Below are 24,324 nucleotides of genomic sequence, written 5' to 3'. Positions count from 1 at the left end.
ATGCCTTATGAGCATAGTGCTTTAGACACAGGAGGAAAACTGTAAGGGGTATCTTGAAATCTTTACAAAATATATTCTATGCTAGCAAGAGATTAATATGCCACAATTTGCTAAGTCACATTTCTTGGGCTGATGTATTGCTGAGCCAAGAAATGAAAGAAAGTAGTAATGTAATGTCATAAATGATGTGAATCAGAATAGAATAAGTGTGGATTACTTGTTAGAACTGGATCAATTTTAAAGGTTTCAAAATATGTGCTCCTTAAACCTAGCCAATGATTTGAGTCCTATAGGACAAGATTAGATTTGGGTTTCAATGTTATTAATTGGTAGAGGTATAATGATATGCAGTACTGATTACACATACATGTTGTTATGTATTAGACAATTCATTAAATAAACCTCTTATAGGAAAAATTTTAAAGATGAGGTAAGGACTGGAACCATGGGGATGACGTGCAGTGTGACCCCTGAAGTCTACTGGTGGTAGAGCAAGCAGTGTGCTTCCAACTGGGGTCATCTGAAGACACAAAGCTGTGCCACAGCTCTGGTACACAGCTGCGCAATGATGAACATAGCATATAGCGAGAATGTAGAGTCTGTGCTCAGGATAAATTTCTTTTTCTTTATTAATTTATTTTATTTTATTTATTTTTGGCTGTGCTGCATCTTCGTTGCTGCTCACAGGCTTTCTCTTGTTGTGGTGTGAGGGGGGCTACTCTTCGTTGAGATGCGTGGGCTTCTCATTGAGGTGGCTTCTCTTTCTTGCGGAGCATGGGCTCTAGGTGCGCAGGCTTCAGTTGTGGCACATGGGCTCAGTAGCTGTGGCTTGCCGGCTCTAAAGCACAGGCTCAGTAGTTCTGGCACACAGGCTTAGTTGCTCCAAGGCATGTGGGATCTTCTAGGACCAGGACTCGAACCCGTGTTCCTTGCATTGGCAGGCGGATTCTCAACCACTTAGTCACCAGGGAAGTCCTCCATACATTCTTGTTGAAAGACTTACGGGGAAATAGGTTTGTTCTTGGTGGTTGTCTACTTGCCTTGCTCTCATTTACGCACATGCAGAGCTACAAGTCACTGCCCTGTAGGAACGTCGGTTTCCTCCTGGAAGAACCAGGAACCCAGGAGCCAGCAGCCCAAGGAGCTCGACCACGAACCCAGAATGGGGTCTGGACCAGTGACAGGCTCAGCCAGGGCTCTCCTCGCAGACAAGCTCGAAGAACTACATTTCCCAGAATCTTTTGTTCTCGCATGGACTACATTTCCCAGAGGGGCTCGCGACTGTCCCTGCCCCGTCCCTCCCGGACCTACGTGGGTGGTAGGGCGTCGGGCGTTTGCCGTTGGCATGAGCTAATTACTCGCCAGAGGTCCGCCGAGGCGGCACCGCGTGGAGTCCCCAGCGGAAGTTTCTGTCTGGCCGTGGCAGTTCCGGAGCCTCCAGCCTGCGGCCCGCGGAACCCCCGATGCCTGGGCGAGGTGAGCGGCGGGGGGTAGGCAGGATGCGGGAGGGAGGACCGGGCTTCGGGAGCATGCGTCGCCGGGGCATGGGGCACAGGCCCAAGAGACGCGAGCCGGGTCTTTGTGGGCGCCGGCGGGCCGAGAGCCGGGCACCCCTGACTCTGTTCGCCTGCCGCCCCCAGCCGTCCCACTGACGTGCCCCTGAACGAGACAGGTCGGGCATTTGGTCCCCATTGGCTGGACCCAGCCACCCTCCTGCTTCTTTCCGACCAGTTCCCAGCGCGCTGCCTGCTCAGCGCCTGCCGGCATTTGAATTTGTTTCGGGCTGGCAGTGAACGTGAGAAAATTATTTCCTCGCCTTACCATCACCCCTGCACTTCCGAGTGACAGGCTTGTTTTACGCGAGAAGTGAGTCGCCGGTTTCCCCCAGTGGCAGAGCCAGGACTGGACCCAGGTCTTTGGTTTAATGGGCCCTTTCCTCAAGACAGCAGCCCCTCCCCGCCATAGGAGAGCTGATGTTTTCCCTTTCCGAAGCAGCTTTCTCTAGAAATCTGGAAATTGTTTCCTTGACAGGAGGGGGAGGAATTGGGTGGGAATGCTTGAGGTGGAGAAAAGTTGTCACATGCACGCAGGGAGGTTAGAGCAGGTGCTCTGGAGCCCGCGGTGCCTGGAACCCTGGTGCCACCCTCCCTGGCTGTGTGGACTGGGACAAGTTGCTCCCACTCTGCCCTCAGTTTCCTGATCTATAAAATGGGGTGCTGACAGTGCCAACTGTGCTGTGGGACTCGATGATGTATTGATAGGTAGTGCCTGGCACGCGATGAGGCTCAGGGAGTTGCTGCTACTGCTGATAGAGTCCTAGGACCTTTTCCTCTGAGCCAGGGAAAGAGCTGGGCCTGGACCAGGATGACCCAGCCCTTCTCTCTGGTCCTGTCTAGCCCTCGTTCCTTCTGACTTCCTTCTCTGAGGGCACTTGGCATCATTTTCAAGTGGTATAAAGGTTTCAGAGCTGCTGATTCTGAGGGGTGGAAAGCAGAAGGGGCTTCCTCCTGGTTCCCTTTTTCTTCTCTCAGATCTGGCTTCTGGAGACTTCTCCCATCCTAAGGTGAAACTGCCCAGAAAGAGGACGTGGCTACTGAACAGAGGGAAGCAAGGTCTCGGGTGAGTTCATTGCCATCTCAGGTCTTAGAGATAGATGGGTTTTTTTTTTTGTTATTTTACCCTTAAACTGAAGTTTTCTCCCCAATACAGTCTTTGCCAGGATTTGGAGCCCATGTCCTTCTGCCTTGGAAGAGTTGGTCCACCCTGGTGGATGGTGGATTGCATAGGGAATGCTTGCCTCCAACCCCCCAATCCATGGCCTGTGTTTCTCTTTTTTTTTCTATTACACACTCTTTTATTCATTAATCTCAATTCACTGTATGATTACTGAATTGATAGGTAAGATGCCACATGTCTTATACCACTTGGGGTCAGAACAAACAAACATGCGCACTTGGCAGAGTTCCTTTCTGGCCTGTCTCCTTTGCTCAGTCGTGTCCCCCTCCCTACCCTTGGCCAGAATGCTTTTCTTTTTCTTTCCGCCCTGAGAAATCCTCATGATACCTTCGCCATTCTTTTCCCAGTCCATAGTTTTTAGTTTTTCTCCATCTTAACTTTCTGGATCATGTGCCTTGCTTCTGTCACTCTCTTGAAAACTGATGTTGACCTGCCATTTTCATCTTTATGTTGTGAGAATGAGGGTGGGACCCCATCCAGGTGAGCCACTGTGTGAACAAAGGATAGCCATGCTGGTAGGGACGTAGATGGAGAGGTCTCTTGACTCCAAGAGCAGAGAGAAGACTCCTCAGGAAGCAGCAGTGTATGGGATATCATGGGATATTGGTAGTGGAGAGGCAGTGTATACGGTGATTCCTCAGTGGGGCTTTTGAGCCAGATGGCCAGGTTTGTGCCCATCTCCTCTGTTGCTGTTAATGGGTCTTGGGCAAAAAACTCCACCTCTCTGTGCCTCAGTTTCTTACCTCTCTGTGCCTCAGTTTCTTCACCTGTAAAATGAATACAACAACTGGGCCTACCTCAAAGGGTAGATGAGAGGATCCTGGGAGTTAGTGCATGGAAAGCGTTCTTGTCAGGGCCGGGCACATAGTAGATGTTCAATATGTGGTGGTTGTGGTAGCTAAACGATATTATTCTAGTTCATGATGTCTATCTATCTACTGTCGGTAGATAGAAATGACTCTACAGTATCCTTCCTTTACTCATCCTCATCTAACAATAGTAGTTAACGTTGCTGGGGACTATCCTGAGGGCTTCACCTTTGTTCTCACTCTCATAGCGAAGCAGAAGTTATTACCCCCATTTTACACTTGAAACTGAGGCTCAACGAAGTCAGGTAACCTGAAATCAAACCCAGGTATGTCTGGCCTCTAAGTTCATGTTAGTTATCATCCAGCCTTTCCTCTGGTACATCTTTCAGAACACAGGGCAGGCCTGGCCCCCAAATGACCAGAGTTCTCTGCAATGTGATGTTGTGTATCTTTTGGACCCATGAAATGTGGTAGTGGTTGATCTTCTGAGACTGTGGCTAGGACCTGCTTCTGCATATTTGGGCTATTTTTTTCTAAGCCCTTCCCATTCCATTCCAACAGAGCCAGGCTGCTCTCTTACCCAGAATCTTCTCCATCCCTGCTTGTGAGTCCTATGTGACATTTCTCCCTAACCTCACCTGCTGCCGATACGTCAGTACTATGTGGACTTGTGTGTAAAACTCAGTGACAGGACGTTTAAGACCAGAGAGAGAATATACCCACCAAGTGCTGGGTTAAAAGAAAACTTCAGTTATCGTCTTGTCTCTGCCATTGATAAAGTATGTGACCTGGTGTCTTCACTGCCCTGGACCTTGTGTTTCTCATCTCTAAAATGAGGATTGAACGAGGAAATAGTATATGGTCCTGTCCAGCGACACTTTTCTTGTTCAAATTGTTTCATGCGTTTTTCTTGTCTGCCAGTTGGATTGTAAATTCTTTTGAGGGCAAAGATCATTTCTTGTATTCCCTGCCATGTGCCAATAAATTATCTTATTATACATGCACTGCATGTTAATGTTAAAACTCTCAGAGAATAAAAAAGTAAAATCACTCTTACCCCAACATCTTGAGATAATCATGGTCATACCTTTGGTATGCAGCCCTCAGAATAATTGTCTGTGTACCTTTATTTATTTATTATTTATTTATGTACACGTGTACATATGTATGTATGTATATTTTTATTTTATCATTTTAGCTTTTTATTTTGATAAAATATACATAAGATTAAATTTACCACTTTAATCATTTTTGAGTATATTGGCATTAAGTACGTTCACAGTGTTGTGCTACCATCACTACTCTTTACCTCCATTGTATGGATTATCATTTATTACTTAACCCTATGAGATAGGCGTTGAGAGGCAGTTCCTTGGATTGGAATTCTACCTCTACCACTGACCAGTGATATTGTGATTTATAATACGAAATATATATTTGGTCTTTGTCCCTGTTCCTGGCACATAATTTCCAAAACCCTTGTGATTTCCTAAGTGGTTAGTAATATATGCTTTTTATCCCTGAAATTACTTCAGAGCAATGAAGGCACAATGGGTGTGTTTTGTATCCACACCAGAGTTTATGTTAATGAGGTTACTGTTGTACCCCACCTAAGGATGTGGGCGAATTGCCAGGGGAACCAACCTTGATTAAAGTGTTGGAATTTTCAGTCCTGCCCCCCAATAACCCCTCTTATCCATCTGTCACCACCCTAGGAGATGAAAGTTGAATCAGTCGCCAATGGTCAGTGATTTAATCAATCGTGCCTATGTAATGAACCTGCATAAAAACCCAGAAGGGTTCAGAGTTCTTCCAGGTTGGTGAACATGTAGAGAGTCAGAGAGAATGGTGAATCCCGAGAGAGCATGGAAGCTGTGCACCCCTTCCCTGTGCCGCTCTTTCACCTGCCAGTTCCTATATCTTCTTTTATAATAAGCCAGTAATCTAGTAAGTAAATGTTTTCCTGAGTTCTGTGAGCCACTCTGGCAAATTAATCAAACCTGAGGAGAGGGCTGTAGAAACCTCCAATTTATAGCCAGTCAGTCAGCAGCACAGGTTACAACCTGGACTTGTGATTGACATTGAAAAAGGGCCAGTCTTGTGGGAATCTGACACTATCTTCAGGTGTCAGAATTGAGTTTAATTGTAGGACACCCAGCTGGTGTCCCACAATTGCTTGGTGTGTGAAAACCCCCCCACATCTGGTGTCAGAAATGAAGTACTGTTGTATTAAGAGTAGCGGAGACATGCAGGAGGAGTGAGTTTTTCCTTCATACCAGCTGTGTGACTTGGATAAATTTCTCTTTGTTTTCTCTTGTGTAAAATGGACACAATAATAGTACCTTCTTCATAGGGTTGTTGTGAAGATAAAATAAAGATATACACTAAAGGTTAATATAAAGCTCTAAGAATAGTACTTAGCCTGAAAAAAGCACTCAATAAATTATAGCTATTTTAATTTCCATTATTACTGTCCTCAAGCTTTAGGGAGCACAGAGTGCCTTCAGTTATTTAAACTAGCTCCCTCAGTGATTATTGAGGTTGTTTCCATTTCTTTGCTGTTACTAACACCATGATAAATGTCCTTGCATGTTCATTTTTGTTCAGTGTTCATTATCAAACAAATATAGTAATTGGAGGGTTAAAGAGTATGCACATTTTAAAGCTTCTAATGTATGTTATCAAATTGCCAACAGGAAGATTATTCTAATTAACACTCCCACTAATGGCCTTAATACCTCCACCCATCTCTTGTAGCAGTTAACTCAGGGCCTGGTTCATACTTCCTGCTACTCAGTATCTATTTCTCATTGGTCAGTTGTTCATTAAACAAATGACCGGGAACCTTCAGAACCTAGAATAATATAGAAGCATTTCATGGTAGCCCGTCTACTCCCCACTGCCGCCTTTTTCACCCTGTGTGATGGGTGGTCCTGGGTGAGCTGGGATGCTTGTCTCTACAGGTGTCAGTGACGTTTGAAGATGTGGCTGTGTTCTTTACGTGGGATGAGTGGAGAAACCGGGCTCCTTCTCAGAGAAACTTGTACCAAGATGTGATGCTGGAGAACTATAGTAACCTTGTCTCATTGGGTAAGGAAATTTCCCCTGTAGATACAGAATTCAGAAATTGGGATACCTCAGCATCTGATTTCCTGGATAAAAGCCCTGGGTCATTAAAAACTTTAGCTGAGTTTTGCCTTAGCACTGTGCAAACTGGATCTCCATAAATAAACCTGGAAACCTTTTTCTCCCTTGCAGGTATGGAATTGCCCCATGGATGGGACAGTCTACAGAGCTGCACATTAGAAATTCCCTCACTGCAGGCAACATTTTCCCACTATGATTGAACTATGATGTGTTTGCTCATCTCTTAACAGAGAGCATCCCTCAACCTTTTTCTTTGACCCAACACTGGCTTTTTTCAATTCTCTTTTACAGGGGTCAGCAAACTTTTTCTGTAAAAGGCCAGGGAGTAAAGATTTTCAGCTTTGTGGGCCACATATAGTCTCTGTAACGTATTCCTTTTCTTTTTTTTTCAACCATTCTTTGCTCAAGGGCCATGCATAAACAGACAGTGGCCTAGATTTGGCCTATGACCCATAGTTTGCTGACTGCTGCCATCTTTCAAAGGGAGTCAGATAGTGTTTTCTCATTTTAAACAAGCTACTTGGTACATAATCCTTTCCACAGATACCTGTTACAAATATTAATTTAATCTGTACATTTAACATACATTTAACAGTATATACATATTCCCTCTTGTATAGAAAGCTATTAGCACCCTGTTAATCAAGTCTGCATGTTTATCATACTTCACTAACATACAACTAAATGTTACATTGCCCCTTGCTTTTACCCTAACACACCCCTCACATTGTGGGGGCACAACTGGAGCATCCCACAGAAGTTCTCTGTATCATCCTTTGAGTTTTCCGCTCAGATCTCAGATACCTCTTTGTGTCAAGGCAAAATCAAGTCTTTTTTTTCTTTTTCTTTTTTTTCTTCTTTTTGGTCTATGAGCAGGACTCCCCATTTTCCAAACCCGAGGTGATCTCCCTGTTGCAGCAAGGAGAAGATCCCTGGAAGGTAGAGAGAGAAAGCCCTGGAGGCTCCTCTCTAGGTGAGTGGGTGCGGAATCTCTGCAGGCAGCAGTCTGGTAAGTGAGTGCATGTGCAACTCGGAGATGTTGGTCGGGGAATTTTCTGCAGGTTCTCAGTCCTGAAGAAGTTTTGGAGAAGGGATGCTAAGGCCCCTAGTCACAAGCTTCCTCTTCTTCTCTGATAATTACTGCACAAGTGAATCTCTCAGGATCTTTTCTCTTGTGATTTCCTGTTGTTTCAGAGGAGGGCTACATTGTCATGCATTCATTCAGCAAACTGAGTGCATTTAAGGAACTGCAGATAATTCATTCAGACTGAAGCTCAGGGTATATGGGAAAAGAAAGAGATGAGGAAGGAAATGAGCTTAGAGAGCCAGGTGGGGGCCACACTATGAAGTGCTTTGGTACAGTTCTTAGGGATGGGAACTGTCCATGGATGACTGGAAATAATTCAAGAGTTTCAAGCAGAAGAGTTGTATGGTTGTTGATATTTTAGAAAAAATAGTCTGAGTCTGAGATACTTTAAACGTCCTTCAGTAAAGGCTAAAGAAGCTGAGGTGGGTCCCTACACTGGCACACAGCACCACAGTCAGAAAGCAGCAGCACTGGTGTGGGCAGAGCTCCAAGCTACGTGAAGGACTAAAGCAAGTTACGGTGCATTATTATGACATATCGCCATTTATGTGTAAAGAAAATTACGTGGGTGTTTGTCTATATGCATTATGTGCATGTAAGTGCCAAGAGAAAGGTCGGGGGACACCTAAGCTGGTAACTAGTTACATTTGGATTGGGACTGAGAATGGGCATTGATGAAAGGGGACTTTAGTTACATGCAATGTTATTAAAATTTTCACAGAGAATATATTCATGAGTCCTTATTACACAGTTTCAATTAAATAAGAATGGTTACTTTGGAAACACTGTTGGTCCTAGATTTGAAGTGAGGAAAAACTAGAGGTGGGAACCTTCTGGAGATTATTCCATAATGTAGGCAAGACATTACCTGGAGGAAGGCATGTGCAGTGAGTTCAGGAAAGAGGAGAGGTCCCTTTATTAAGGGTATAGGACAGGTTCGGTGTGGGATGGGTTTCATTTGAAATGTTCGTGAAATATGGGTAGAGGTCACCAGTGGACAGCTGTAGAAGGTAAAGAGGGTCAGAACTCAACAGGGAGGTCAGGGAGCCATCAGTGCAAAGGTGGCATTTGAAGCCTTGAGCTGAGCAGATGAGGGAACGGAGGAGAGGACAGAGTCCCAGGAAACCTCAGTTTTATGAGGTGGGTTAAGAAGGAAGAATCTGTGGCTGAGCCTGAGAAGAAGTCACCAGATGAGAAAACGGGCAGATTCGGCTGTCATGGAAGTTGAGGACTGAGAGCTGTTGACTTGGGGAGGCCAGGGCTCTGGGGGAGCCAGGTTCTAAGCCTCGCTCACTGCTTTCCTGTCCCGTGATAAACAGCAGTGCAACCTTGGACAGAAGGATGCAGGTCCTGCCCTGGCGGAGCTCAGTGGAGGTGGAGGCTAATCGCACACAGGGCTGTGGAATGACAGCCTCCGGTGAGGACCTCGGGGGAAGAGCCGCAGGTGCTGTGAGAACGTGGAACAGGAGGGGTGCTGTGGGCAAGGCTTCCCGAGGAAGGGCCGGATCCCACATTGTGAGAAGCGTTCAGGCACAGGAAGAGCATGTCCGAGAGTCCAGACAAAGGAAGCCGGTGTGTGGAGACGGGAGCAGGGAGAGGGGGCCGGGACCTGAGAGCCAGGCACAGCCTCTGAGGAGTTGAAGTACCCTGGCCACGGGCCCAGGTTTATATTCTGCAAGGATCAGCCTGCAACCAATGTGGAGCCACCTGCCATAGACGTAGTAGGACTTGTCTGAGGTTGCTGTCAGGTCCAGATGAGTCAGTGATGACCCCTCACAATGCGGGCCCAGCAGAAGGGCTGTGGGACAGGCTGTCTCGATCCCTAAAGCGCCCACACCTTTAGTAGAGCTCATTCTTCCCCATATAATGTGAGATCTTTTGAGGTGGGAACCACACTTATCTCTCCTTATATCTTTTAACTGTCACTTGGGAGAAATATTCTAATTTTGTGGGAACTGCTAGAGACCACCACAAAGTAAACAGAGAACGCAGGCAGCAGGAAACCAGTGGAGAGTTTAGGAGGGGCGTCAGGTGTGGACTGAGTATGGCATGGAAGATCAAAGGAAGAGACAGAAGAATTGTTCCCTTTCCATTCGCCTCGGGAGCCTCTGATCCATGAGGAGTCCCCCTTCCTGAGTGAAGTGTTAGTTGGATTAAACTGAATAGAAAGTATGACTGGAGTCGAAAGCTGTCCAGAGAGACCCTGAAGACACCTAGTGGTGATGTCAAGTCCTTCTCAGGTTTGGGAAACTGTCCCCAAAGGAAAACTCTGAGTGGGTGTCTGGAGGAAGTAAGGCCATCAGAGCCAAGCAGTGTGTGCATTTCTCTTGATGGGATGAACCTCCTCTCTTTGGTCAAAGGAGACAGTGAGATGGGGCGTCCTGGGTGTGCTGGCGTGTGGTTGTGTCTCTCCTGCACCCCTGGCGAGTCTCCCATTTGCCTGGACTAAAGTGCCCTTGGAACAGTTTCCCTTCCAAGGGGAGCTCACTTCCCTGTGAGCTTAGGTGAGGGACCTGGATGTTCTTGGAAGTACCTTGATCATTAACTCTAGACCAAAACCAAAAACCAACCCTTTGAACAACCGGTGACAGAAGAGCTTATGCTTCCAGGGTAGGACTCCTAGAACCTCTAATTGCCTCCAAGTGTGTTTTTAAAATATAATTTTCACTTCAAGACTCCTCACAAATAGGAAAAACAAGACAAAAAGGGAAAACAAACTGTCATCCCTGGATCTGTATGTTTCATGTTGAGAGATGGGAGGAAATGGCTCAAAGTGTACACGTCTCATCTGAATCTGTTACTTAAGAAATGAGTCCAAAGTCTAATCACTATTCTGGCATATTATGTATATAAGTTATCTATATATAAAATAAGAATAATGTGATTAAATCAACTTGAACGTCTCATGAGTTTGATTTACACCTAACATGAAAATATTCTTTTATTCAAAAAATTTAAAATCCAGGGATGATCTAGGTAAACAGTTACCTCCAATGGAAAGGTGTTTTTCATCCTTTGTCTTTTTCTCTTCCTTTGTTATATTTATGCAACAATTCAGGGCAGACTGAACCTGGAAGGGTGGTCAGCTAAGGGGTTGCTTGTGGACTGCCTTCGACTCACTGAGACTTGCTGGGGCTTCATCTGCACAGAGAGTAGGGGTCTTTTTCTAATTTGCAGAAAGGTGCTGTAGGGGTTATAGCGGCAGCCTAATGAAATAACATGCAGTGATTTTAAGGAGTGAATTTCTTACAAGGTGAAAGTTGAGCCCAAATGCTCTGTAGCCCTGTTTACTATGTTTGATTTAGTCTTGTTCTCATCCCCTGCGGTCCTCTCCTGCCACCAACATCTACTGTCCTTGTAGCTGCCAGAATGGTCTATTTAAAAGATAGATCAGGTCATCTCACTCGCATGCTCAAAACCTCTAGTGGCTTCTATCACATAGAACACAATCCAAAGCCCCCAGCGTGGCCCTCAGAGGCCTTTGTGGTCTGGCCCCAGCTACCTCTTCGCCTTCACCTCCTTCCTCTCTGCCCTTCATTGGAGAACTCTATAATCACCCTGGCCTCCTTGTAGTTCATCAGGAAGGCCAAGCAGGCTCCCACCTCAGGGCCTCTGCACTTGCTTTTTCCTCTCCTGGACCATTCTTCCTGATGGCCAGGAGCCCACTTGACTCACTTCCTCACACTATACAGGTTTCTGCTCAGATGGCACTTTGTCAGTTAGACACAGCTCATCCTTTGTTCTTTGTCCTCCACAGGACACAGGTCCTTTGTCCTCCACATTCTTTATCCCCTCACCATGCTTCATTTTCTCTCAGAGTACTTATTACTGCAAAATAGTACATATTTATTTATTATCAGCTCTTCCTCTGGATTGTAAATTCCCTCATGCTGGGTTGTCTGTTTCATTTGTTCCCATGTCCCCAGTACCTAAACTAGTGTCTGGTCAGAGTCAGCTTCCAGTTAGTGAATGTATGAATGACTTGGTTAGGTAGTCATGATGGAGACAGAAAAAAGGGAACCAGTTGCAGAGATATTTGGCAGATAAAAGCAACAGGACTTGGAGATGGTTTAGATATGGAAGATAGAGGAGATGGAGTTGTCAAGGATGCATGCTTGGTTTGTGGTTTGTTCTGGGATGGACAGTGATATCATTCACTGAGATAGTGGTGCTAGGAGATCCGATTTGGGGGATGGTATACATATGGTTTTGGATGACTTAAATTGTCTTTGGTTGACCCAGTTATTCAAGTGGAGATGTCAAATAGCCTGTTTGATTTGGAGTTCCACCCCTTATAATATACCCTGGGCATTAAATGTAAATTTGGGAGACCCTGTCACTAAAGATAATTGAAACAGTGGTTGAGTTTGAGTTACCCTGTGGAGTGGATTCAGAGTACAGCAAGAGCAAGAAAGAGCCTAGGACTCAATCTTGAGGAACTCTGGCATTTCATGGCTAGGCAGAGAGAAATGAACCCATAGGGAAAACAAGGGTAAGGTGTACTATAGAAGGAAACTCGGGAGTCTAGTGTCATTGAAGTCAAGTCTCATAAAGGATGGTATCAGTAGAGGTAGGGAAAAGTAGATGAACTTGAGACATATTTAGATGGCAGAATAAACAAGTCTTGGTAATTGATTAGCGGAGGGAGAGGTGTGAAGGATGCCTTTTAAAGTTTTGATTCAGAACTGGTGCCAATTACAGAGACAAAAAGGTTGTACAGGTTGGGGGGAGGAAATAATCATAAATTCAGTTGAGCTGTCTTTGAGACACTCAAGTTGCTGTTTTGAGCTGGGTTTTGTATAATTAGGTATGGAGAGTAGAGAAGTCTTGCCTAGAGTATGTTTATAGATGAAGCTGGCCTGTGGAAAGGGTACAGAGTGAAAAGAATCAGGGGCCTAGCACTCAAACCTACGGAACTCCAAGGATTAAAGATCAGGTAGAGGAAAATGAGCACACAAAGGAGGTTGAAGCTGGTGGAACATGAGAAGAATTTGGAGGCAAGTTCAGGGTCACTGTAGCTTAGGTAGTGAGCATCTGAAGGAAAATGAGGGGTCACTATCAGATGCTGCTGAGAGGTAAGTTAGGTGGGGACTGAAGAGAGCATCTTGCCTTTGTCACATGAAGGTCATGGTTGCCTTAGAGTAGTGGTAAGGACAGAAGCCAGAATGGAGCCAATGAGGGGTGAGTGAGCAGGAGGAGATGAATATGTGTGGGATACGACAAGGTGAGATGTGACAAGGAGGCAGTAGCTGGAGAGCTCTTCTATGCAAATATAAACAAATATTTCGTGTTTTTCTCCGTCCACTCAAATTATATTATACAGCACACATTATTCTGCCCCTTTCTCTTGATATATATTGAAACTCTTTCCATGTCAGTACATAAAGAGCTTCCTCATTCTAAGGAGTAGTTCTACGGCCTTCAGCTGGCTCTCTTCTTGGCTGGCAGAAGAGGTGATTTTGGTTGTATGTGGCTTTGGATAATGTTAGCCCATTGGGTCCAGTTTGGGCTAGAATTTTATAAATGCTGTGGTTTCTAATTAGCAATATGGATATGGGTTTAAAGCTGTACCTTTATCGTGTACCCATATGATGTCCTGGTGTATTACAGTTAGAGTTAATCCAACTGTCCATCAAAGGAATCTGGTTGAATAAGCTGAGGGACATTCTCATGGTGGAATTCTCACTGTAAATAAGAATGAGGAAGAATTCTGTAAATTCCACTGTGGGGTGATAATATTACTAAGTAGGGGAAAGTGCAGAACAGAACAGTGAGAATAGGAGTTTTATCAAAGGAAGGAGGAGATACCAAAAAAGACAAAGTGTATATTTGCTTATATTAAAAAAAAATAGAGAAGCCCCCCAAAAAAGGATAAAAGCAGATCTATAAAAATGGTTACCTATAAGGTGAAGGAAGAAAAAGAAAAAGGATTGAGAGAACAAGGATAGAATGTAGAATTTTTTTAAGGTACCTTGTTTTTATAATGTTGACTTTGGAACCATAAAAATGTTTTATAGGGCTTCCCTGGTGGCGCAGTGGTTGAGAGTCCGCCTGCCAATGCAGGGGTTCGTGCCCCAGTCCGGGAAGATAACCACATGCCACAGAACGACTGGGCCGTGAGCCATGGCCACTGAGCCTGTGTGTCCAGAGCCTGTGCTCCACAGCGGGAGAGGCCAAAACAGTGAGAGGCCCAAGTACCGCAAAAAATATATATATATAAATTAAAAAACAAGATTAAACAAAAATGAAAAAGTGTTCCATAAATATTGAAAGCAAAATGAAACAAATGACCCTAATTGTGTTTCAGGTTGTTGGCTTAGTCACAGAGAAAAATTATCTCAAATGCTTTTAAATCACAGCAGCTTGAATAAAGGTTCTTAGTGATTTATATAAATATTATGGTTTATAATAAGTAATATATATTTGGTACAGAGCTCCTAAAACCCTGGGAATTCCTAGGTGATGAGAGCCACAAAGGTGTCTTTGTTATGTTAATGAGGTTTCTTTTGGACCCTATCTTAAGATGGAGCCTGGTTGCCATAACCAATCATGTGATTAGAGGTTTGAAAGTTGACCTCCGGGGAGGGGAGGGGGACTGGAGGTTGAATTAGTTGCCAGTGGCCAGTGATTTAATCAATCATGCCTGTATAATGGCGCCTCCATAAAAACCCAAAAGGACAGATTCAGAAAGCTTCTGGGTTGGTGAATATGTGGAGATCTGGGGAGTGTGGTGTACTTAGAGAGGGCTTAGAAAATCCATTCCCTTTCCCCATACATTGACCTGTGCATCTCTTCCATCTGGCTGTTCCCAAGTTATATCCTCTTATAATTAACTGGTGATCTAGTAAGCAGAATGTTTCTCTGAGTTCCATGAGCCACTGGAGCAAATTAACCAAACGTAAGAAGGGGGTCGTGGGAACCTCTGATTTATAGCCAGTTGGTCAGAAGTACAGATGATAACCTGGGTTTGTAACTGGTGTCTGAGGGAGGCAGGGGGCAGTCTTGTAGGACTGAACCCTTATCCTGTGGGATATGATGCTATCTCCAGGTAGATAATGTCAGGGTTGAGCTGAATTGAGGACACCCAGTTGGTATCCAAGAATTGCTTATTATTGATGTGGAAACCGCCCCCCCCACCACCACATTGGAATTGGGTGAAAAACATGTAATTAATACCTTACAGGCAAAAATAACTTCAAACAATAATGTTGATTTTGGTGGTTATAATAAAAATATGTGGTTATGTTTACAAATAGAGCTCTTATCTTTGAGAAATGTGTTTTGAAGTATTATTGATGAAATGATATAATACAGAATTAGCGTACTTTAGCATATGCTAAGGAAAGAGACGTGAGGGAGTTCTATTAATTTTCTCAGCCTGCTCCAACTAAGTGCCACAAACTGTGTGGCTTTAAACAACAGAAATTTATTGTCTCACAGTTTTGTGGGGCGATTCTCCCTCTGAAACTCCAGGTAGAATCCTTCCTTGCCTCTCCCTACCTTCTGGATGTGGCCAGTGGTCCTTGTTCCTTGGCTTGCAGCTGCATCACTCCAGTCTCTGCTTCTCTTGTCACTTGGTGTTCCCCTGGGGTATGTTGACATGGTCTTTCTGTGCTTGCCTGTGTCCAAATTTCCCTTTTATAAAGACACCAGTCATATTAGAACCTACCCTAATCACCTCATCTCAACTTGATTGAATCTGCAAAGTTACTTAACCTTACCAAATAAGGTTATATTCTGAGTTATTGGAAATTAGGACTTCAACATATGTTTTTTGGGTGATGCAATTCAACCCATAATAAGGTAATAGATGAAACAGCATTAGTGATTGTTGATGCTGGCTTGGCAATTCATTGTACAATTCACTCTACTTTTGTACATGCTGAACATCTTCCATAATAAAAAGCTTTAAAAATCAGAATTACCAACAACAGAATTTCTAAAACAGCATTTCTCTTTTTCACCAACACAGGCATTCTGGAATACATTTACAGATGTGTAGTTCTGCCCCCATCGTGGTGTTGTGTGTAATTCTCAGCATATAGCTCCCTCAATTCTCTGACTCTAGAAAACCTTATGAGACTGCAAATGCATGTGACATTTTTATAGGAATAATTTTGAATCTGACCACCTGTAGGATAAGGTGGGAAGGATATAGGTCTGGAAAGTTGGCTTGGGTTCAAAGATTTTGATGCTGCCTTTAGCCCTCACACTATCCCTCCATCTAATCTATGGCTAATCCTTTAAAATCCCACTTTAGACATTTCTTCCCCCAAATTCTGGCCACCACTAGTACGCCTTCCCAGCTTGTACTTGCTACTGTCTGAGGGTAGTTTGGATGTTGTTGTAAGCTCACATTTTCATCCATTTCTGTCTTGTGTTTTTGTTGTATAAATTACCACACTTCTCCTTTTTTGTCTCTAATGCCAAACTGGGAGCTCCTTAAAGAAGTTAACTGTTTCTTTTCATTACCAGATCTGGAATGTCTTGTGGATCACAGGCCCAAGATACAGCCTGACATGTTGTAGGTGCTTTTTAAGTATTTGATGAATGACTTAAATAAGGAGCAGTCAGTGCTTTTTGAAATAATAAGAGGTGTTCTATATAGTAAGAAGGTTAAGTTCAGTGGGAAGTAATACTAGAAAGGTGAGAAACAGGTCAGAGGATCAAATTGAAGGTCAATAGCAATAGTCACTATTGAGTAAGGAGATCCTGAACTTGGATGTATTAATGATGGTTGTTAGAGACATCTTAGTGAAGAGATTCAAGGGAATTTGATGACTGACTAGACTTGGAATGCAGGGGAGAGAAGCTTCTGAGATGAAACTAAGAATTCATGGCAAAGGAGCTGAAGAAGTTATGATCTAATTCAGAACTTGGAAACACAAAAAGAGTTTGAAAGGAATGCACTGGATTCGGATTTGGACAAGCTGAATTTGAAGAAAAATACTCAAATGAAGAGTCTAGCAGGCAGCTGGAAATACCTCTGTAAAGTGTTTTGAGGGTCAGGATAGTCATTCAGATAGGAGGTGTGGGAGTGGATGAAATCATCTAGGGAGAGAAGGTTGAAGAGAGACTCACAGAGTTTCATAAGCACCAAGGGAGGAGAAACTAGACCTAATGACAGGAACTAGTCAGGGTGGTGGTCATTGGCAAAATCACCTGTTCTCTAAACTTCTGACCTAAGTCATAACCTTGTTCATGAGTTAGCTCAGGCCCAGGCTTGATTCTGGGAGAGAGCAAAAGTTGAATTGCACTTCAGGAGACATATCTTAGACCTACAGAAAACTTTAAGCAGACCGTAAAGAACAGTTAGGATGTCCATAATCCAGGACTCATGTCCCCTTCATTGGGAAACATGACTGTTTTAAGTTATTAGTCCCATTCTGGACTAAGGCATTGGCACTTGAAGTAGAGTTGAGGTGAGTTTCCCAGTATTGGTATGGACCCTTGTAGCTATAATTACTTCCATTAAAAAATAAAAACTCCCCATGTCCTGTTTCTCTATTCTCCTTTAAACAGAACTTTTCAAAAGCATTTCTATACTTGATGTCTCCATGTTCTCACCTCCCATTGTTTCTTCTGTGCACTCCAGTAGGGCTTTCTTCCTTACTAGTCCATGAAAAGCAGTTATTAAATCCCAGACAGTCTCCATCTTGGCCCAATCAGGGTTAAGTTTTTAATTCTTCAATTGTTTAACAAAGTTGATCATTGCCTCCTCACTGGAGTACTTTCTTCCTTTGGCTTCTGGACCACCATACTCTTCTGCTTTTCTTCCTTTTCTTGCCCTCTAGTATTACAATGCCTAAGTGATTTTTTCAGTTCTTCAGCTTTTTTTTCTTTTTTGGCTGCGTTGGGTCTTGATTGCTGCGCACGGGCTTTCTCTAGTTGCAGCAAGCGGGGGTTCTTTGCTGCGGTGTGCGGACTTCTCATTGTGATGGCTTCCCTTGTTGCGGAGCACGGGCTCCAGGTGCACAGGCTCAACAGTTGTGGATCATTTCCTGGTCCATAGTAGGCAGTTAATAAATATTTGTGAATAGAAAGGATGTCTCCAGCATATGCAAATATAACAAAATAAGAAAAAAAAACATGTGCTCCAGAAACTGCATGTAGTTCAGTATACATGGCAAAAAACCAGGGGAGGGTGATGAGTACCGAGGTGAATGAAAGTCAGATCATGAAACACCTTGTTGACCATGTTAAGTACTCTGGACCTTACTTATATACAAATCATTGAAGATAAGTTGGAGGATCTTACAGAAGTTTGCAACATGGTAAGATGTGGATTTTAGAAAGATTGCTGTGGCTACAGTGTGGAGACTGAATTGACAGCAAGATTTGAGGTGGGGAGACTAGTTAGGAGTCTATGGTGGAACAGTAAAGCATGAGAAACAGAGTACCATTTAGGTACCCGAGCCCAGTGCTCAGGGCTCTAGTAAAGTTGTTGGTTGTAAAACTGCAGTCTTTACATACAGACCTAAGGCAGGGTCTCTAACTTTGCCTTATAAAGTACAATCCAAAATTTTGGAATCTTGCTAATTTCTTCCCAGCTCGTGTAGTAACCTAGAACCAATGACTGATGTTCACAGGGAAAGTACTCCATTTTTACCACTGCCTCCCACACTTGTGCCCAAATAATGTTATTGAAATTTGGATCACTTAAGCAGACTTAGATGGATAAGGAAATTGAAAGGTGTTGAACAGAAAATAAAAAAAACTCCTCTTTTTGTTACAACCAATAGTAAAGATTAGAGAGCAGATAGGTTTTGTGATTGGCTAAGTGAAAAAGAGCTATTACACAAAATGCACATTATGGTCTCTTCCAGAAGATGTGGTTCCTAATTTAATGAGTGATTTATTGATACTTATCTATATATGTATTTTAAAATGAGTGTTATTCTCACTTGCTCGGCTTGGCAAATATCAGTGCCTTAAAAAACTAGTAAAGATGGGTGCATTTAAAATTAGTCAGAGAGGGTGTGTAGAATGGGGGAAAAATCCCAAACCCTAGGGAAAGCAGTTTTAAAGTGGAAATAGAAAGTTACCCATGAAGGAAACTGAGAAGTTAACACTGGTAGAAGAAAAGAGAAAAGCAGAATATATTATGTTCACCAAGCAGAGAGAATCTGTAAACAGGTGAGAAAGTGAATGTCAGATAGGAATCTCAAAATACAGTGAGTTGCAAAGGAGCCCTTTAAATGGTTACTCTAGCCCAGGAGAAAATGCCAAAATATATGTATACCTATTCCCCACTAGAATTTAATATTCAATGAATTGTGTCCTTACCCAACTTTAAAATTTATTGAATTTAATTCTGTTTTTTACCACCTTATCATGTTAGCCCTTTTTACCATTTTATGTTTATTCCTGTCTTATTGATCTTTGACTCTTTTCTATGCTGCTTGCATAGCATCTCCTGCTTGATAAATGAGCAAGGCTGCTTTCTTATCTTGCAACTTTTGGCTTCATGCCTACCTGTTGGCACCTCTGTAGATTAATTCAGTAATTACTTCCTGTTTGAACTGGCTCTGAAACCCTCCCACTGCTTGTATAATGTACTGTCCTGGAAGGCAACTTCTCATGCAAGTCTTGAATCCTGTGTGTGTGTGTGTGTGTGTGTGTGTGTGTGTGTGTGTGTGTATGAAATTAATATATAAATAATTGAGATTATTTGACATTGTTCAAATTAGGTATATATAAGTTATTAAGGAAGGTTAACAAAACAAACATTTTGTGTATAATTCAGATGCCATTAGGAGGATCTGTAGGTGAATAGGGCATGCTAATCTGCTTGCAGAGAACATTAGGGTAGAAAAGGAAAGTGAGAATATTTAGATATAGATAAATATAATTACATATATAGAATATATAGATATATATTTTTAACACTGTGGTGAGTGCCTATAATAACAGGAATGCTCTGTGGAAACTCACAGTCAAGAAGGGACTCAGAGTTAACTTTTGAACTGAATCTGAAGGATACAAAGGAATTTGGCATGAGGGAAAAGGGATGAAGACTTTCCAGATTAGGAATGATTACACAAAGAAGAAAAATGTCATGAAGATAATTTAGGATTCTATCATAGGCTTTGGACTCTGATCCCAGGCTGCCTTTTCCAATTCACGGCTCCCCTTTGAATCCCTCTTCTCCATTTTCCATTAGCCAATTCTTCTGATCACTCTTACACTCACCCTCTTTAAATGGGTTTGTTTAATCTTTTCTCCACCCTGTTGTTCTCAACTCCTGTTGATTGTTTCTCTGTACTGCTTAAATCTCCTAAGTTTTTCTTCTTACTGTTTTTGGCCATATACCAAGACCTTATTTAAATACCATCAATATTCAGTCTATACATTTAGTCTCAGTAGCCAAATGCTGTATCACATGGAACATCTTCAGTTTTTTCTTTCCCTTCCAGGATGGAAGAACAGTTATAAAACCACAAAGTCAACTCAAACACAAGGTTCTTCATTTCAGGAGCTGATAATGAAAAGATCCAAAAGGAATGGACCCTGGACTTCAAATTAGAAAACCCCTGCACATATGAAGACAGATTAGAGAAAAAGCAGCAGAAAAAAAAAAGTGTTCAGATAGTTTCAGCCGCTCACAAAAAAATCCTCACTGTAGAAAGAAAACATAAAAATACTGAATTTGGCCAAAACTTCAGCCCAAAGTCAGTCCTTGTTAGGCAACAGATGGTTCCCAGAGAACAAACCCCACCAAAATGTGAAATACAAGGAAACAGCTTCAAACAGAATTCCAATTTATTTAATCAACAAAAAATCAACACAGCCGGGAAATGTTATAAATGTAGTATGTGTGAGAAAACCTTCATTAATACTTCATCCCTTCATAAACATGAGATAAACCATAGTGGAGAGAAATTGTTTAAATGTAAAGACTGTTCGAAAGCCTTTAACGAAAGTTCAGCTCTTATTCAACATCAAATAACTCATACTGGAGAGAAACCCTATATATGTAAAGAATGTGGGAAAGCCTTCACTCTCAGTACACCCCTTTATAAACACCTAAGAACACACACTCTGGAGAAATCCTATAGATGTAAAGAATGTGGTAAATCCTTCAGCAGAAGGTCAGGCCTTTTTATACATCAAAAAATCCATGCTGGAGAAAACCTCTATAAATATAATCCAGGTAGGAAGGCATCTAGTTGCAACACATCCCTTCCTGGATGTCAGAGAATGAATTCCAGAAAGAAGTGCTATTTATGTAATGAATGTGGCAATACCTTTAAGTCTAGTTCATCCCTTCGTTATCATCAGAGGATACACACAGGAGAGAAACCTTTTAAATGTAGTGAATGTGGGAGAGCCTTCAGTCAGAGTGCATCTCTTATTCAACATGAAAGAATTCACACTGGAGAAAAGCCTTATAGATGTAATGAATGTGGAAAAGGTTTCACTTCTATTTCACAACTTAATAGACACCGACTAATTCATACTGGTGAGAAGTTTTATAATTGTAATGAATGTGGTAAAGCCTTAAGTTCCCACTCAACACTTATTATTCATGAAAGAATTCATACTGGAGAGAAAGCATGTAAATGTAAAGTTTGTGGGAAAGCCTTCAGACAAAGTTCAGCTCTCATTCAACATCAGAGAATGCATACTGGAGAAAGACCCTATAAATGTAATGAGTGTGGGAAAACATCCAGGTGTAACTCATCCCTTAGTAATTATCAGAGAATTCACACAGGAGAGAAACCATATCGATGTGAAGAATGTGGGATATCTTTTGGCCAAAGATCAGCTCTTATTCAACATCGAAGGATTCATACAGGAGAGAAACCCTTCAAATGTAATACATGTGGGAAAACTTTTAGACAAAGCTCATCACGTATTGCCCATCAGAGAATTCATACTGGAGAGAAACCCTATGAATGTAATACATGTGGGAAACTTTTCAATCACAGGTCATCTCTTACTAATCATAATAAAATTCATATTGAAGAGAACCCCTAGAAAGTAGGTTTGCATGTGTGACATTCTGAAACCAAAGCTCATCAGAATACATGAAAGTGATGTAATAAATGTAATGGGTATGAAAAGCCATTCTACGATTTAGTCATCAAATAATAAATTCCAAGGATAAACCTATGTAATAGATAATGAGAAAAGTGAAAATTGTTCAGTCCTATCAGACACTTTATAATAACCTAAAATGAAGAATTCCGGACTGGAGACATTGGCTTTGGGCATTTGTAAAGTAATTGTTTTCTCTACAGCATCGCATGCTGCATATCATATGTAATTGTTGTAAACATCTGGGTGATGAGGGGAAGTGTGCACTGGATTTCCTGTTAAACTGTAAACTTAATACTTTTTAAAAAATAACTGACATTGTAATAGTATATAAAAGATGTGGTCAAAGAAATTACACATTTTTAGAGAAAAGGACCAAATGAAAGTTAAAAATGAATTGTAAACTGCCTCTGACTTTCTGGGGTTTGTCCTTTTCCTGACTTGATGTCAAACTTTGTGCCTGGATTTCATTTAAAAGTAGAAATAAAAGTCTGTTCTCTTCCTTTTTTCTTCTAGTAATTGCTGTGAATTGGAAATTTTCTACACAATTTTTAATTCTGTTCTCAGAATTATTTTTTTGCTCTTAAGTCATTTATTATGAAATTATACATGCTATATACTGTGAGCTGTCATCTTAAGTATATTAAATGGAAAATAAGCAATTTTCAAGTTTAAAGCTATTAAATTATATTTAATATATATTATACATATATATTTAATAACATATATTCTAAATTCATAGCAGAAGGGGCTGTCAAAAGTAGTTTAATGAGTCTAGCATATGTGCCAAAATACTGAAAGGTACATCAATCACTTCATGAAATAAAGAGTATGTTTTTCCTACTTGATGTTCTCTAGTGTCAAACAATTTTAAGAAAACAAAAAGAGTAATTTATAAGCAACTCAGTAGTTTGGTTGGTTGGTTGTTTGAGTCCCAGCTCTGGGACATGTACTATGCTGCACACTGGGAATTTTAAGAAAAAAGTCACAGGCCTTCAAGAAGCCATGAATATAGGAAAGGGGATGGAGGACTATCAGATGAGTAAAGCAAATTATTATGTCACTATATGTAAGTGTGGTTGTTTTAACAGGCAGATAGATAGGTTGTGACAATATGTTTCAGGGCAAGAAAGTTGTAGAGATGTGGACATGATGAAGGAGAGATTGAATGTAACCAAGGAAACCTGGTGACATCAGAGAAAGCTTTCCAGAGGCAATGATGCCTGAGCCAGGTTTTGAAAGAATAATAAGAACTCTCCAGAGGATGAGATAAGCATTCCAAATAGGAGAGGTAGAGGTGAGTAATACCATGACACCTTTATGGAAACTCAAGTATAGAACTAATGAGCAGGAGAATGGCAGATGTTAAAGTCTGAGTAGAAGGCAGAGGCCAGATAACAAAGGGCCTATTTGCCATGAAAAGAAGTTTGGATTTTATCCTGAAATTGATGGAGTCAGTTAAAAATGTTAAGCAAGGAACATTGTTCTGGCAACGATGTATAGAGGGTGAATTTAGTATGTATTAAAGCTGTATAGACTGATGCCTAGAAATCTGGGCTATGGTAATTCAAGTGATAGGTGAATGAGAGTCCAAACTCAAGCAGGGATAGCATATATGGAGAACAGGAGACAAGATAATGGTTTAGAAACAAGACATGGTGTTCACAAGCAAAGAGATGATGTTGGTGAATGAGAAGGCTAAGCTGACTAGAAGGTAGGGTTGCCAGGTATCCTGTGTATACTGGATATGTCTCGTATTGAATGATTTTAAAATGCATCCTCTATTGATTTTGTCAGGTCACCCTTATTGTAGTAAGTTGTGCTTTTTCCCAGTAATGAAAATCGAGCAGTTGAAACTATTTTTCTGCTTCAGTAATTGGCACTTAAATGACTTAGGTGGCAATGCTAGCTGAAAATTGTATCTCCACAAAGACTGAAACAATCCCTTATAGACTGTCTCGTATTTTTGGCAGAGGAAAGACCAAAGTTGGGGGGCGGGGTGGGTGTAGGAGAAAGTAAATAAGAATTGAGAGTCTTCTTTTCCATATTAAAGAAAGGAAAAGACTTCTTTTTGTCAAAGTCTCAAGTTGTAAGCAAGTAATCACCATTAATTAGAGATTACTTTGGATCAGTACACATGCTCTGAAAATCAACAGTGGCCATGCTTCTGACAGTTAGCAAGTTAAAGAGACTGCAGCTTCTGAAAGTCAGCCAATTTGTTACTATCCCATGCCTGTAGACAAGTCAGTCAGCAGATACCTCAGTCTAGTGACCATACTTCTGAAAGTTTGCCAGTCAATAACCACCTTATTTCAGTGATCACACTAACATAATTGAAAGTCTGTCAATCAATAAACACCCCTGCTTCTGAAAATCCACCAATCCTTGAACCAAGCTTCCCAAAACCTTGTATGAGATCAGCTGTGGCTTTCTTTGGGAAGGTTCTTCCTTGCGAATACAGCTCTCGCTTGCAGCCATACATGATGTCCACCTTTTCCTCATCAC

General features: G+C 42.0%; 1 pseudogene; it reads left to right on the top strand.

The window, feature by feature from the left end:
* Nucleotides 1–1,059: 1,059 nt before the first annotated feature.
* Nucleotides 1,060–22,662, top strand: LOC132486991 (zinc finger protein 354A-like; annotated as a pseudogene).
* The last annotated feature ends 1,662 nt before the right edge of the window (nt 22,663–24,324 follow it).

This window comes from Mesoplodon densirostris, chromosome 3, assembly GCF_025265405.1.
Source record: "Mesoplodon densirostris isolate mMesDen1 chromosome 3, mMesDen1 primary haplotype, whole genome shotgun sequence".
Classification (NCBI taxonomy): domain Eukaryota; kingdom Metazoa; phylum Chordata; class Mammalia; order Artiodactyla; family Ziphiidae; genus Mesoplodon; species Mesoplodon densirostris.
Note: the sequence above shows the minus strand (reverse complement) of the source record. Positions and strands in the feature narration are given on the sequence as shown.